This window comes from Haliotis rufescens, unplaced genomic scaffold (assembly GCF_023055435.1).
Source record: "Haliotis rufescens isolate VD_foot unplaced genomic scaffold, xgHalRufe1.0.p SCAF_8, whole genome shotgun sequence".
In the NCBI taxonomy this organism is placed as follows: domain Eukaryota; kingdom Metazoa; phylum Mollusca; class Gastropoda; order Lepetellida; family Haliotidae; genus Haliotis; species Haliotis rufescens.
In genome coordinates this window covers 41,582,381-41,595,868 of record NW_025964372.1, presented here as the reverse complement: position 1 = coordinate 41,595,868, position 13,488 = coordinate 41,582,381, and positions in this window count along the sequence as shown.

The following is a 13,488-nucleotide window of genomic DNA, read 5'->3' as shown; positions in this document are numbered from 1 at the left end:
TGTCGGCATCGAACTTAGACTTACTCTCGTGGTTATCGAACAAGTCTCGTTTGCACATCTATGTTCACTGTACATGCAGGTTGTACGCATGCTTACGAAGTGGAAGGAGAAGAATGGAAGATCTGCCACCAGCCTGATCCTCGTCAGAGCATTGTGGAGATGCAACGAGAAATGTACGATTCAGTTGGAAGACTTTCTGAACATTCTTCAGGGACCGTCCACTATGTCAGGTTAATAAAGTGCTGCTCTGAACAACCTTCTCAAGTACAGTTATCACTGATTTATTGATTGGGAGGATATTCTCAACATCCTTTAGGGACTAACATCTATTTCTGCATAGCCATACACCTGCATGTATGAATCACATTTAGAGGAAACAATCACTTTGAAATATCGAGTCGCGATATTAGATTCACTGAGGTTTCTGTGCACAATTTGGGATCATGACTGAATTGAATGATTTTTTTCCTCGTGCAAGTTGCGCACTTAAACACTTCATCATATGTACAGTTATCATTTTATTTCCGTATATAATATATTGTGGTTGTATTTGCATGTTAATAAACGGCTATGATGTCCTTTGTAAGAACTGGTCATTCCGCCTCTTGTGATATTCGCGGAACAGTGACTGAGGGATGAAAAGCTGTGCCCGAAACGTCATCCGAAAAGCCGGAAACACAATTGCCTCTCACATAACAAATGTCCCGGCTGTAAAAAGGTGAACATTCTAAATATTCATGCCTATTTTCTTCTTCGCAAATCTAACAAATAAAAAGAAAAGCGATAACATTATCATGTATTTTTTAATTACTATCACATATTTATGATACCAGGTGTCAGCGAAAAGGTGAGCGTGTCCTGTCCCACTGGTTGTACCGTCTTAAACACATTCAAGCGAAAAGCCAGTGTAAGATGTGACTGTTCTCTCATCTCTACACTACAGAAACACAGTGGGTCCAACAATTCAATTTTATGTGTATAATATTCAACAATAACCCTTCTTACATTTTATAACTTTCATAGGACTAAGTATTTCAAGTAAGGTTGAACTATCAAAGGCCTGTTCAAGTCATTTCAAAGATTTTGTGGAAGACATTCAGAGGATTTTATCAATCATAACACGCTGCTTGTCAACATCATGCGTGAGGCTTTCCCTTGCCATGGCATTACAGGGACGTTTCACTCCTCCTAACTTAATGGCACTCATTTGAATCGTCGTGGCAGGAACATTGCACACTTACTTTAGTAAATTTGTGGGAGTGTCGGGCCTCCCAAGTAGAGCAGGACATGCTCAACATTTTCACGAAAACCTGCTGTCATCATTGTTTTTCAGTGATCCATTCATATTATTACACTGCATCGAGACAATCGCATAATCTTTTATATCGATTTTGAAAATCCGAAAATTCGAAGATCCTTGCTGGAAGCGAACATGAACGATAGAGAAGTAGCAGTTTCAAATTGTGGTGGGGATTCCCCAATTTGCTCACGTGAAGCTGCCAGTTCTCGATTCAGTCAGATAATTTCAGGTTAGCGTGAGATACAGATATCATTCTGTCGTGCACCTCAGGAATTCAATATCAGGTACGTCTAAACAATTTTCTAGTATATATTATAAATGTACAATTTGTAATACTTGAACAGCACTCGACCCTCAGAGTATAGCATTCTAAATGCATCATACTGGGTGTTATTTTACCGTGATTGACCAAAATCTGTTAATATTATCATTGACTATGTCAGTGATAGTCAGCAGCTCAGTGATGTGTTTACACAGTCATCATTTTAATGTCAACATGACTTTGCAGATTATTTATCATTCCGTACGAATGAAATTATCAAGTGGAGCATGGTGAAAGATTAATGTTCTCTTTGACCATGAGGGTGCATGGGTGGCCCAGTTGTCTGAGGCGCCGCGATTCGCTGTGCAGAATTGCGTCCCTTTGGCACGCCAGAAACCTATGATTGTGGGTTCGAATCCCGGGTTCGCCCCGATTATGTTTCTAGGTTTGTTAGCACCATACTCGTCCTCGTGGGTTTCACCGAAGTGGTCAACGTCTTAAACCTCATTCACTTCGGGCTTTCCTCCCACATTAAGCTGACACGCCGTGATATAACTGGAATACTCTTAAAAGCGGCTTTAAACCAAACTTACTCACTCACTCTTTGAAATGAAATTATCAAGTGGAGCATGGTTAAAGTTTCATGTTTTCTTTGACTATGAAGTAAAATGCACTTCGTGTCAAGAAATGATTCAGCGTGTGAGCTTAACACTGTTAGTGTGTACTTTCTATTGCAGAGGCTGACAAACAACGAACTGACCTGTCTTTGTATTCAGCAGATCGTAAAGAAAGGTTTGTTTTACTCATTCCTCATAATATCTGTTTTGAAGATTGTATGAATGCATTTTCTTCTGAAATTTTCTGGTTTTTCTTTTTTTAGCTGTTTAATAATATAGTTCGGTAACTGAGTTAGGTTAATTCAAAACATATGATATATCAATAAAATGAAAATCAGAAGTCAAACCAACTCGTTCAAACTCCCTCAGCTGAGAATCCCTGGGTAACAACATCTCTGTTCTGGCTGAATGCGTTTGTTTGTGAGGCCATCGGGTCTGGAGTTGCCTTTCAAATGATTTGCGAAACGTTGAAACATATATAGATTTCTGCAGGCTTCTTTGGAATTGGTCAGGCTCCATATAGAAATGCTCTATATGTAAAGCTGATTCATGATTGTCCCCTGTGGTTTCCTGTATTTCTCTTTAACTGTTTTACTGTACTATGTTTTAGCTTCCCATGCACATGTTATCATTTCAGTTATTTTTTCTCTTTTCAATGTTTTGTCGGAATAACAGCTCTCGGGAACTAATATTATAATCTTACATCTAATTACAGCCGTTAAATAACATTTTGTGCATCTTGTATTTGTCATATAGGTTCAGCACACTGTGTTAACGGAAAACTCAAGACTCCAGTGACGAGACGAGATCTCGGACTTGTTGCGAGACATATCATGATGGGATTTGAGCATGTCGGGATTGAACTTGGGCTATCCAACAGGGTAGAGTTGCACACCCATGTTCAATGTATATGCAGATCTTGATTATGCTCACTAAATGGAAGCAGTGGAATGGCAGTTCGGCCACCTATCTGGACCTGGTCAAAGCACTATGGACATGTAAAGAGAGATGCACGATCGAATGGGAGGACATTCTCAACATCCTGCAGTGGCGGCCCTCCTTGTCAGTGTAATTGCACCTCGGTCGGAGAAATATTACAAGAAATGAAACTTTGTTTTTATCATTTCGAACATGACTATCGTCATGCCTTTTAACCTTCTTCAGAGATATTGTAATCTCACCTCTACTTTACAGCGATCAGTAAACAGGGGGCATATCATCAGTCATCATGTTTGGGAAATAAATATATTTATCAAAGAGGGATGCACGATCGAATGGGAGGACATTCTCAACATCCTGCAGTCACTGTAATCTCAGAAATAATAAACATTCAATAAAGCATCAACTGATTTTGTGGTGGAATCATGATATTTTGATATTGATATCACCACTCCTGTACAATGATCAGATGTGTCGAGGTAAAAGTGGCTATGTGATTTGCCTTCATGTATGGCAAATATATATAGTTATCACACCTATCGGGGGATTTTTCCGCTCCCTGTCTGGCCTGTGTAATAGTATGAAATACTAAATTCAGAATGCTTTGGATTCCATTTGATCTGTGAAATATTGCTCAGAAATATACAAAGAATAATGAAAGATCGTAGTCTTGTGTTTTATCTTATTTCAGTTAACTTCAATTGGAAGGAACATACACTACATTGATGAGCTCGGTAATGCGAACAACAATGATTTGTCACATATCCGACATTTCCACGGCTCAAGGTGGTGTCTTAGTAGTCTGATGCGTTGCAGATAGCTGTACATAATCAGCGCGACGAAATCCTATGATTGTAAGTTCGAATCCCAGATTTGTGCTGATTATGATTGTTTGTTAGAAACATACCCATGATCGGAGGTTCTGCCAAAGTGTTAAACGTGAATGATCTGCGCTACAGTTTTCCTCCAAGTTAAGTTGACACTGCAAAAAAATAACACATACTTATGGTAAAGTCAGATTCGAAAAATCTGCTTTACGTTTGGCAGATATTTCTAATTATTATCTGTTCTGTTCCATCATATCTCCATTTCAGAATGTTGATATATGTGTTTTACGTGATCTTGATAAAATACTATGCATTCTGCCTGGATGGAACATAAATGTCTCAGCGGGAGAATAATCGCTTATACCCCGCCACGAAGAAGACAGGCATCACGTGATCCCTGATCGGGAGAATGAATCCCTTCAACCTCGCTTCGAAGCAAAAAGCCGCATGCATTTTTCCGAGTCAGAGAAAGTCGCGTGACATAGCACAAGTTATCCTCAGCTCAATCGAACATCTGTTTTCTATCACTTTGATTTTGCTTCAATTCTTTAACAAGTGCAACGTGTCAGTAAGATAAATTCGTTTTAGCAGTACCACGAGGGGTTCATGTGGTTTAATGCGTCCCGCCCTATGTTAAATACCACGAGCCGGAGGCTTATAATACTTCCACCTCACAGTGATAGCAATGATAAAAAAATATTCAAGTGTTTGTAAACAGTACTCAGAACATGTTCGTAACGACATGCATTTCTTTTCAGTAAGCCTTTTCACGACAGTCCGAAAATCCGAAAGTCCTGAAACGTCGTACCGCCCGCTTTACTTTTTACGCACAATTTAACTTTAACAGAGTACCACATACTACAGGTGATGCATAATTCTCACACGAAACAGAATAATAAAAGTAACCACTATTTTGTATGCAGTCGTTATATCAAGGTTTTTAACATTTTAAATATTATGTCCACATACCACAAGTGCATCAAACTTGTCATAAACGTTATTGTAATGTTGAGAATCGAACCCGACGTAGTCGATCGTCAAGCCATTCAAGTAAGCCTGTGTCCGGGTACACGAGAAGGTAAATATATTTTCTTTGTAAATGGAAAATTTCACTTCATTGGTCCAAAAACCTGTCCCATGTGTTTTGTGCACACTTATATGATGAGACATGTGAATGTAGAAAACATGTTATATCATTTCCTCCATACCCCAATCCACATCACTGCTCATATTTCCCCTCATTTCTTCTTCATATTTTCAAGCCCATTTAGCACGTAAAATCGTATACACCCCCTACTGACACTGCCGCGAACTCATAGTATGTCATTTCCTTATCAGCACAGCAACATAACTGTTCCTATGTACTGTGATCAACTGGAGAATGTCATCATATATCCAACCAATCTTCCCGCAAAACACAGACACAATGTACACATTCCGGTATGTACAGCTCCTCTAGCGACATGTTTTTGCATGTATAACATTTTGTCGGATTTTCGGATAATTGATTTTAGTGTGGTACATCGGTTTGATCTAATTGATCATATTACGGCGTAAGCTTCCAACACTATGTATATACATATCATGTTCCTTGGTAATATTGCTTTGAGACACATATATCATATGCAAAAGTTTTTGTTTGAACATCCTTGCCAAAATACATAGACTGAAGACAGAATTATTTATAATCGTAACATCAAAAGAAATGTGATGAAATGGTTTTAATGGTTCTTGTCTCAATCAGTTTCTGCATACCGTGTATTGATGATAAGAAAAATGAGAACACGCGTATCTACAGATGATCTGATGAAAGCCAACATGAACAATTTAACTGAATAAACTTAAAGAAGTGTATTATTTACTGCACCTGAACAAGACAGAGAAGACAAGTATCGATATGACTTGCGTGCAAGTATGATCCAAACACACGTGAAACTCGTATGGATCACAACTTCTCTATTGTTTGTAACAACATTTCAGGGCTACTTCGTCTCCCTTCACCTGCATCGTCACACGATGAACGGGCAAGAAGTTGTCATCCAAACAACTTTATTTTTTTCACATTCTTCCAACTTCTAAATGGCTTTAAAGACACGTCTGAAGCAAGTGTTTATAATACCGGCACAAGTATTTTACCCATGCCTGTCAGCCTGATATGGCGAATGAAATCCTAAAATCCGAACTCTGCGAACTGCGATCCGAAAACAGGTTGTAAGTTGCCTGTGACTGACAATTACCTACAAAAGTAGGGGAATCCCCTTACGCTACTCTCATATATAAAGATTTTCAGAATAGTCGACAATATCAGACTTTGTCAGCTGACTGTGGGATACACATGTGTGAAGAAGAGGCATAAATACTCACAGCATGGGTAATAATGTTTCATGCTGGTCAAGATTCCGATATCAGGTGGGTCAAGATTGTATATATACAGCCACAGGCTTATTTCACGTTCTTTCCCGATTCGAACGTTAACGTATCAATTTTTATAATGCGCGCCGGCGTGTGTACACGTGCATTTGTTATTGCATTGTATTGTTTAGTTTAGTTTATGAAAGATGATCCTTATTGTTTTATTGATATGATAGTGTAGCTATCAATCGTGTTTAAAACTGTGTTTATTCGATTCCAGAGACTGACCACCACAGAGAACTCGATAAATTGCCATTATAAACGCGACCCGGCTGAGAGAGGTACGTTTGAACACATTGTTTAAATTTTTTAGTTTCATTGAATTGAAACGATCTGTTTGTCTTATACTATTTGAGGAAGTATAGCTCTATGAGTACCACAATGATTTTTTTTCACACTACTATATGGATGAGTGGATGAATTGATGGACGGATCGTATTTTTTTGTTTTGTTTAGTGAGGCTAATTTAGAATAATGAAAGCGAAATGAGTGTTGTTACATCTATCAGACAAAATGTACACAAGTAAATAGGTAGTTTATTGTGAGTTTAATGTTGTAGGGCCAAGACACCTGAACCTAGCATATTCTGTAAATGACGAGATGCTGGATACTCCTGTGTCGGGACGAGATCTCAGCCTTGTTGCAAGTCACATCGGGATCGGGTTCGAGTCTGTTGGCATCGAACTTGGACTTACTCTCGTGGTTATCGAACAAGTGACTTTCGCACATCCATGTTCACTATACATGCAAGTTGTATACATGCTTACAAAGTGGAAGGAGAAGAACAGGAGAACTGCAACCAGCCTGGTCCTTGTCAGAGCACTGTGGAGATGCAATGACAGGTGTACCATTGAGTGGGAGGACATTCTCAACGTCCTTCAGGGACCGTCCACTGTGTCTGTGTAATCAAGTCGGAGAGCTGAATGCTCCTGACGCTGTCTTGCTTTACGCTGTGAATACATGAGTGGGTATATAAGAAATGCTTCACTGAGTTTCCCCGACCACATACAGAGAAATCATGCCTACATTTATGTTATCTCATATACTAGCGCTGCACTGAACACTCTTCTCATGTACAGTTATCATTGATTGATTGGGTTCCCGCTTTGAAATATCGAGTCGAGATGCTAGGTTCACTGAGGCTTTTGTATATAAATTGGGATCCTGACTGATCTGATTGATTTTCTGTATCCTCAAGTTGCACACTGAACACTCTTCATTTGAACATTATTTTATTTTCCGTTTGTAATACATTGTGATTCTATGTGTATGTGTTGAGAATAAATGCTTTTGATAAATTGCTGTGATGCCTTTTGTAACAAATTGTCTTTCTGTTTCTTGTGATATTTGAGGAAGAACTAGCAAGGGATGATTACATGTTCCCTAAACGTCATCCGTAATCCGAAAATCCGGAGACATAATTGCGTCTCACATAATGATTTGACTCCGGTCACGATTGAACAGTCAAATTATTTGTGTTATGCTGTTCCAAGTGTACTGTTTATCTGTTGTCTCTTATTTTGAACAATTTCACAAGGGTTTGCCGGTCGTAGAATCTTGCTGATTGATTATGGACGACAATTTGTGTTTTACTTTCTACTGTAGTTGTTTTCTATTTGTAAGAATATTTCCTGGTTGGAAGTTTGCAAATACTGGTCATGGGCTGTAGTGGTTCTCAGGTATGAAACCAAATAGAGATGATACCAGAAGTTCGCGAAAAGGTATCCTGTCCCACTGTTGGCACCCGTCACAGACAAGGAAATGATTATCCTATCCAGTCCTCTACACTTTTACCATAAAACATTTGGACACTTAGTGACTGCACTCATATCTATGTACCATTGCAACAGATTTGAAGGGGTGAAAAATCTAGTTGTTTCGAAAATCCGATTTTATGTATTCAATAATATACTCTCTTACATTCTACAAATAGCTTGATAAAGAATTCGAATGACACAATTACAAGTAATGTTCTCAATTATAGAGAAGCCTGACATACTGTCACTTTCTTTATGCATGGAAAAGATCAAAATAGTGATGAGACGTATATGAATGGATCACTGAAAATCAGTGATGACACCAGGTATTCCACAGAATGATTAGCATGTAATGCTCTACCAGTAGCACCCGCCACTCTCATAAATTTCATATAAAATGTAAGCTGTTTGTTGATGCCAAATGCTGCTCTCAGCAATACTCGAGTCTCGACCAAAGAATCCAGGGATCACTATCATGAACAGTGATCGGGTTACTACGCCACGCTGTCAACCAAGTCACCAAGCATGACCACCCGATCCATTAAGTAAGTGAGTAAGGAGGTGTGAAATCTCCCTGTAAAGGTTATAGTAATTATAAGGGATAGAATTGCAAATCACTTTGACAGGTAGCATGTCATATTAAATAAAATAATTACCTAATTTCCTATTTCTGGGATGACTTGATCAGGCCTGTGATGCCAAACCTTGATTGAATTTAAGCTAAGTTGTAAGAAAAATGTGTCTTTCCAGGAAATTTGATATGTACATGCGTTTAAGTACATAAGCAACAGGAAAATACAGATGACATAAGTTGAAGCTGAAGGCATATTGGTCCACGTGACATTCACCTTGAAACATTACTAGAAGGAGATGTTTGTATAGTTTGTACTATTTCTACACTAATGAACTTCACATAATACTAACATTATATCCAGGAACACTGACGTGGATGTAAAGTGCTTTTTACCCCTTGGGTCAATAACACTGTCAAAAGCGGGAGTTTAAAATTTTACTTCATGTAAAATACCTGCAATATAACTATGAAAACCACGGAAATGAAATACTATTTACGCTTCAGAGTATAAGACAGGCGTAGTCGATCGCCAAGTCATTCAAGAGACGACAAGAACGTTTACTTGTCTTGTGACTTAGCTAGTCCGAAAATCCAAAACAGTCAATCAGAGGTTCTCCGTTCCAACTGGATTTATTCACGTCACAACTCCATTCAAAAATATTAATGCAATTCAAAATAGTTATTCAATTGTCAGTTATTAAAGATCCTTTTGCGAAGGAAACATTCTGCAGAAAAATCTTCATGAAAATTTAATGTTTGAAGTTGTTGTTGGTCATTTGTACGTTCACACACACACACACACACACACACACACACACACACACACACACACACGCACGCACGCACGCACCCCCCCCCCCCCCCCCCAACACACACACACACACGAACACACACACAGAGAAAACAAAACACACACACACACAAAAACAACAACAAAACAACAACACACACACACAGCCTAAAGACGCTTCCGCCAACTAGTTGACATTGTGAAGTGAATGTACAACCAGTCGGATTTTCGGATTTATGATGTATAGCATGCATTACCTCTCAGTCTTCTTAGTTGCTACACCCTGGGAAAGATATTGCATGCATAATACTGTTGTTTTGCCCTGGTCTAATCACTTCGAAACGAGCTAACTATGCCCAAAACAGGAGAATGCGGGATCGCGTGAACGCGAGATTTGGCAAACGCGAGATTGCAACATTGGTCAAGTGTCGCGATCTCGCGTTCTCGCGCTTTTGAAAATAGTGACATATAACTGTATAGGCAATTGACATAAATTCCCGAGAACGTGACATTGTTCAAGTGTATAACATGAGGTCCGTATCCTACCTAGAACTAACTGCTTGTCTCAACCAAAGTGTTATGAACTGATTTTGACAAATAAACGAAACGCCATAGGCCATGTCGGATTGTCGAATTGTCCTGTTCACATCTTGCATGAACTCCCTGCGATATGCCCGAACTGTGTTTCGTTTCGTTTTATTGCGTAGAGCGCAACCCCCGTTTCAGACAAACCATAGTCCTAGTCTGATAGATTATTATCTGCAGTGAGAGTATGCCAGTTGCTTAACAAAATTTGGGTCATATTTTCGAATGAAATTGAAACGCTCATTCACTCCGGAAACGACAGGAGCACATCTGACAATCTAACACTAATATCACCATTATTACTGGAGAAAGTGGGGGAAGTGCAGGAAGCCTGCATACGTGTCAGTTTGCCTGTCAACTTTACCGGTTTCCCATGATAGGGGACAATTAATTGATACACCATAACTTATATTGATTGATATACTGTTCAACATCAACATATTGTGTGTTATCCCACACGAATTTACGCTTTTCGAGTAAAATAAAACCTCATCACATATATATACAAAAGAAACAAATCATATATACGAGTTTTATTGGTAATAATATGGCGTCTCTCGTCTCAATACTATGATCACTTGTGATTAAAACGTACCTCCTTTTTCTACAACTTGATCTTCATCACACGGCTATCAAACACGCTTTTACGGCCTCTGAAGTAGACAGCTTACTCCATGAGGTGTTGACATTGAGAAGATTTGATGAGCAGCCTATAACCACTGAGTAAGAATGAAAACATATCCCCCTTGTTGTGACAACTATGTACATAACTGAATGACATGTCGATTCATAGCCGAAAATCTGAAAATCCGAAAATCCGAATTCCGTGATATCGAGAAATGACAGTAATTTGTTGGTTACATACGTCTGAGATTTACAGTGTGCCGGTAAATTGTACAAGGGAGTCCCCTCCCATCAGTCATGCATGTATAAACTTGGCTGGCTACGTTGCGTTAACTGTGTCACAATATCACACGCTGCGGATTCGTAGATAGGATAATGATCATGGGGAATATTAGGTGATGCTTGTCAGGATTTCGATATCGGGTAGGTCTTCTATATTAACTGCAGTGCATGAAAAAGAGACGGCCATCACTGTGTGACACATATAAGGGTCATACTTCGTGTCATGCATGTTAAGTGTCGTTGGACACACAAGGAACTATCATATATAAAGACAGTAGTGTCTGAAATACAATGTTTGGTGACCTACGTGTAGCATGCTGATAATACAGGCATAAGGTAAGGATGTGCTGGGATCAGAGAGGGACGTCAGGGGTTGCATCATATGTTTCCAGTGCATGAATGTGTTCGAATGTGTGCACATGTACATGTGAATGCACGACTTTCTCATTATTGTTGGTGTTTGTACATATGAAAGACTCGTAAAGATGCGATTACTGTTATATATTAACGGCTATCAAAAATGTTTACAAGTATACAACCTTTGAGTTCCACACACCAAGGAATGTGTTTGAGTCTTTTGCTCTTTCCCGAGAATTGGCAGGAAAGATAACCCATCTTTCATATTAACCACCAGTGACCGGCACAGAGCGGTACAATGATTTCATTTGTGTTCAGCGTTTTCTTTTGCTTTCATTGAAGTTGAACACATTGAGCACATGCTTATGACATGCGTTTAGTCGAGATCTATTCCAATTACAGAAAGGGTTTTATTTAAAGATGACGTAATTGAAGAATTGTATTCCATGAGGTCAAGTACGTGTGTTTCCAAATGTCATTCCTTTACAATGCCAAACACCAACTGATGATAAGCTGTCATATATAGTAACAGGATATATATATCGTTTCTTCATCTCGTGTGTGATATGATATGCGACGTTGACTGTAACCTACATGTAACAAATGTAGTAGAATTATAATTCTGTATAGCTGACGATGGGTGGGTGCTTAGTTTTGGTCTGTGCAACGAAATTTATCTTTTCTGCGCGACTGAATAATAACATCAGCGAATCGAAGATTACATTTTCTGCATACTACGTTTCACACTAATTATATAAGATACCGTCAGCATGCATGATTTACTGTCATCGCTGTAGTGCAGCTCTAGCTGGAGACCACATTATTACAATTATCATCCCAGAGAGACATTAAAGTTGAGCAACTGCTAATTATCCATCCGTCCTTCGAAACAACTAGTCACTCTGCCTCATATGTACACGGGGAAGAGAGAATGAGTGATGGTGTAATGTTTACGCAGCTTTTAGCAATATTTTAGCAATATCACGGCGGTGGGCACCAGAAATGGGCTTCACACATTGAACCCATGTGAGGATTCGGACCCGGGTCTTAGGCGTGACGAGCGAACACTGTAACCACTGGACTACCCTACCGCCCCTCACGGGGAAGAATGGGCAAGTGATAACTAATTGGGTTCTTCTGTCATTAGCCATCTGAAATTCCGGAAACTGAAATTGATGTAACGAACGAACTGTTGATAGAAATGTTGTTGATCATCACATTACCTGCGTTTGAAAGATGTTTTACAAGGCGTAGGAACAAAGAAAGTCAACGATTAGAATGTATGTGAAATTATTGTCAACAAAATTCATGATACGTGGACCTTGCAGTGGATATTTGGAAGAGGTATGATAGTGTGTCCGTCTGTCCGTGTGGACGACTTGACTACAGCTGAAGAAGATCCAATCATGATTATAGTCCAATCATGGACATTTTCGTATTGCTGACACGTCTAACATCAAGTTCTGATCCATTCTATGGTCATGATTTCTAGATACTTATTTAGATTGAGACCTATTATCCTTTTTAAAAGACTATTTTTGTGACAATATTCCCATGTCTATTGTCTTCGTTGCAAGACTAACATATAAGTCATGACACCTTGAAAGGGCTGGCTTGGTTATTGACTGAACAGGCTCTCTTATCTACATGTGTAAGAGGCATACTGAACCGCAGGTTGCGTTTGTGACCACACGTCAATTATCGACACTGCTGTGATGTTATTTCTTTATTATTGTTGGTCATAGTGTGTGACAACAAACTTTAAATGCACGATAAGAGGTATAACCCCCACATAGGTCTATTATAATCTCTTTCACATACACACCATTTTGCCAAACTCCGCCTTTATATCAGTTTTGAAATCCGAAATTCCTAAATCTTTGGTTGAAGCTATTGCGAGAGAGCGTGAGACGTTGTGTCCCCTCTCGTGCCTGGGCGTCCCGCTGTGCTCACATATAGCTTAGAGGTTTTGATTTAGTCATACCAGTTGGAACACACAGAGTGGTGTACGTCAGTGTCATATATGTATAAGCAGCATGGGGAACATTGCCTCGTGCTTCTCTGGACTTCAGTGGCAGGTACGTCTTGATAACGCCCTTTTTGATATGTTCATTAAGGTGCAATAATGGTAGTAATATATGTACACATCATTTAACACTACA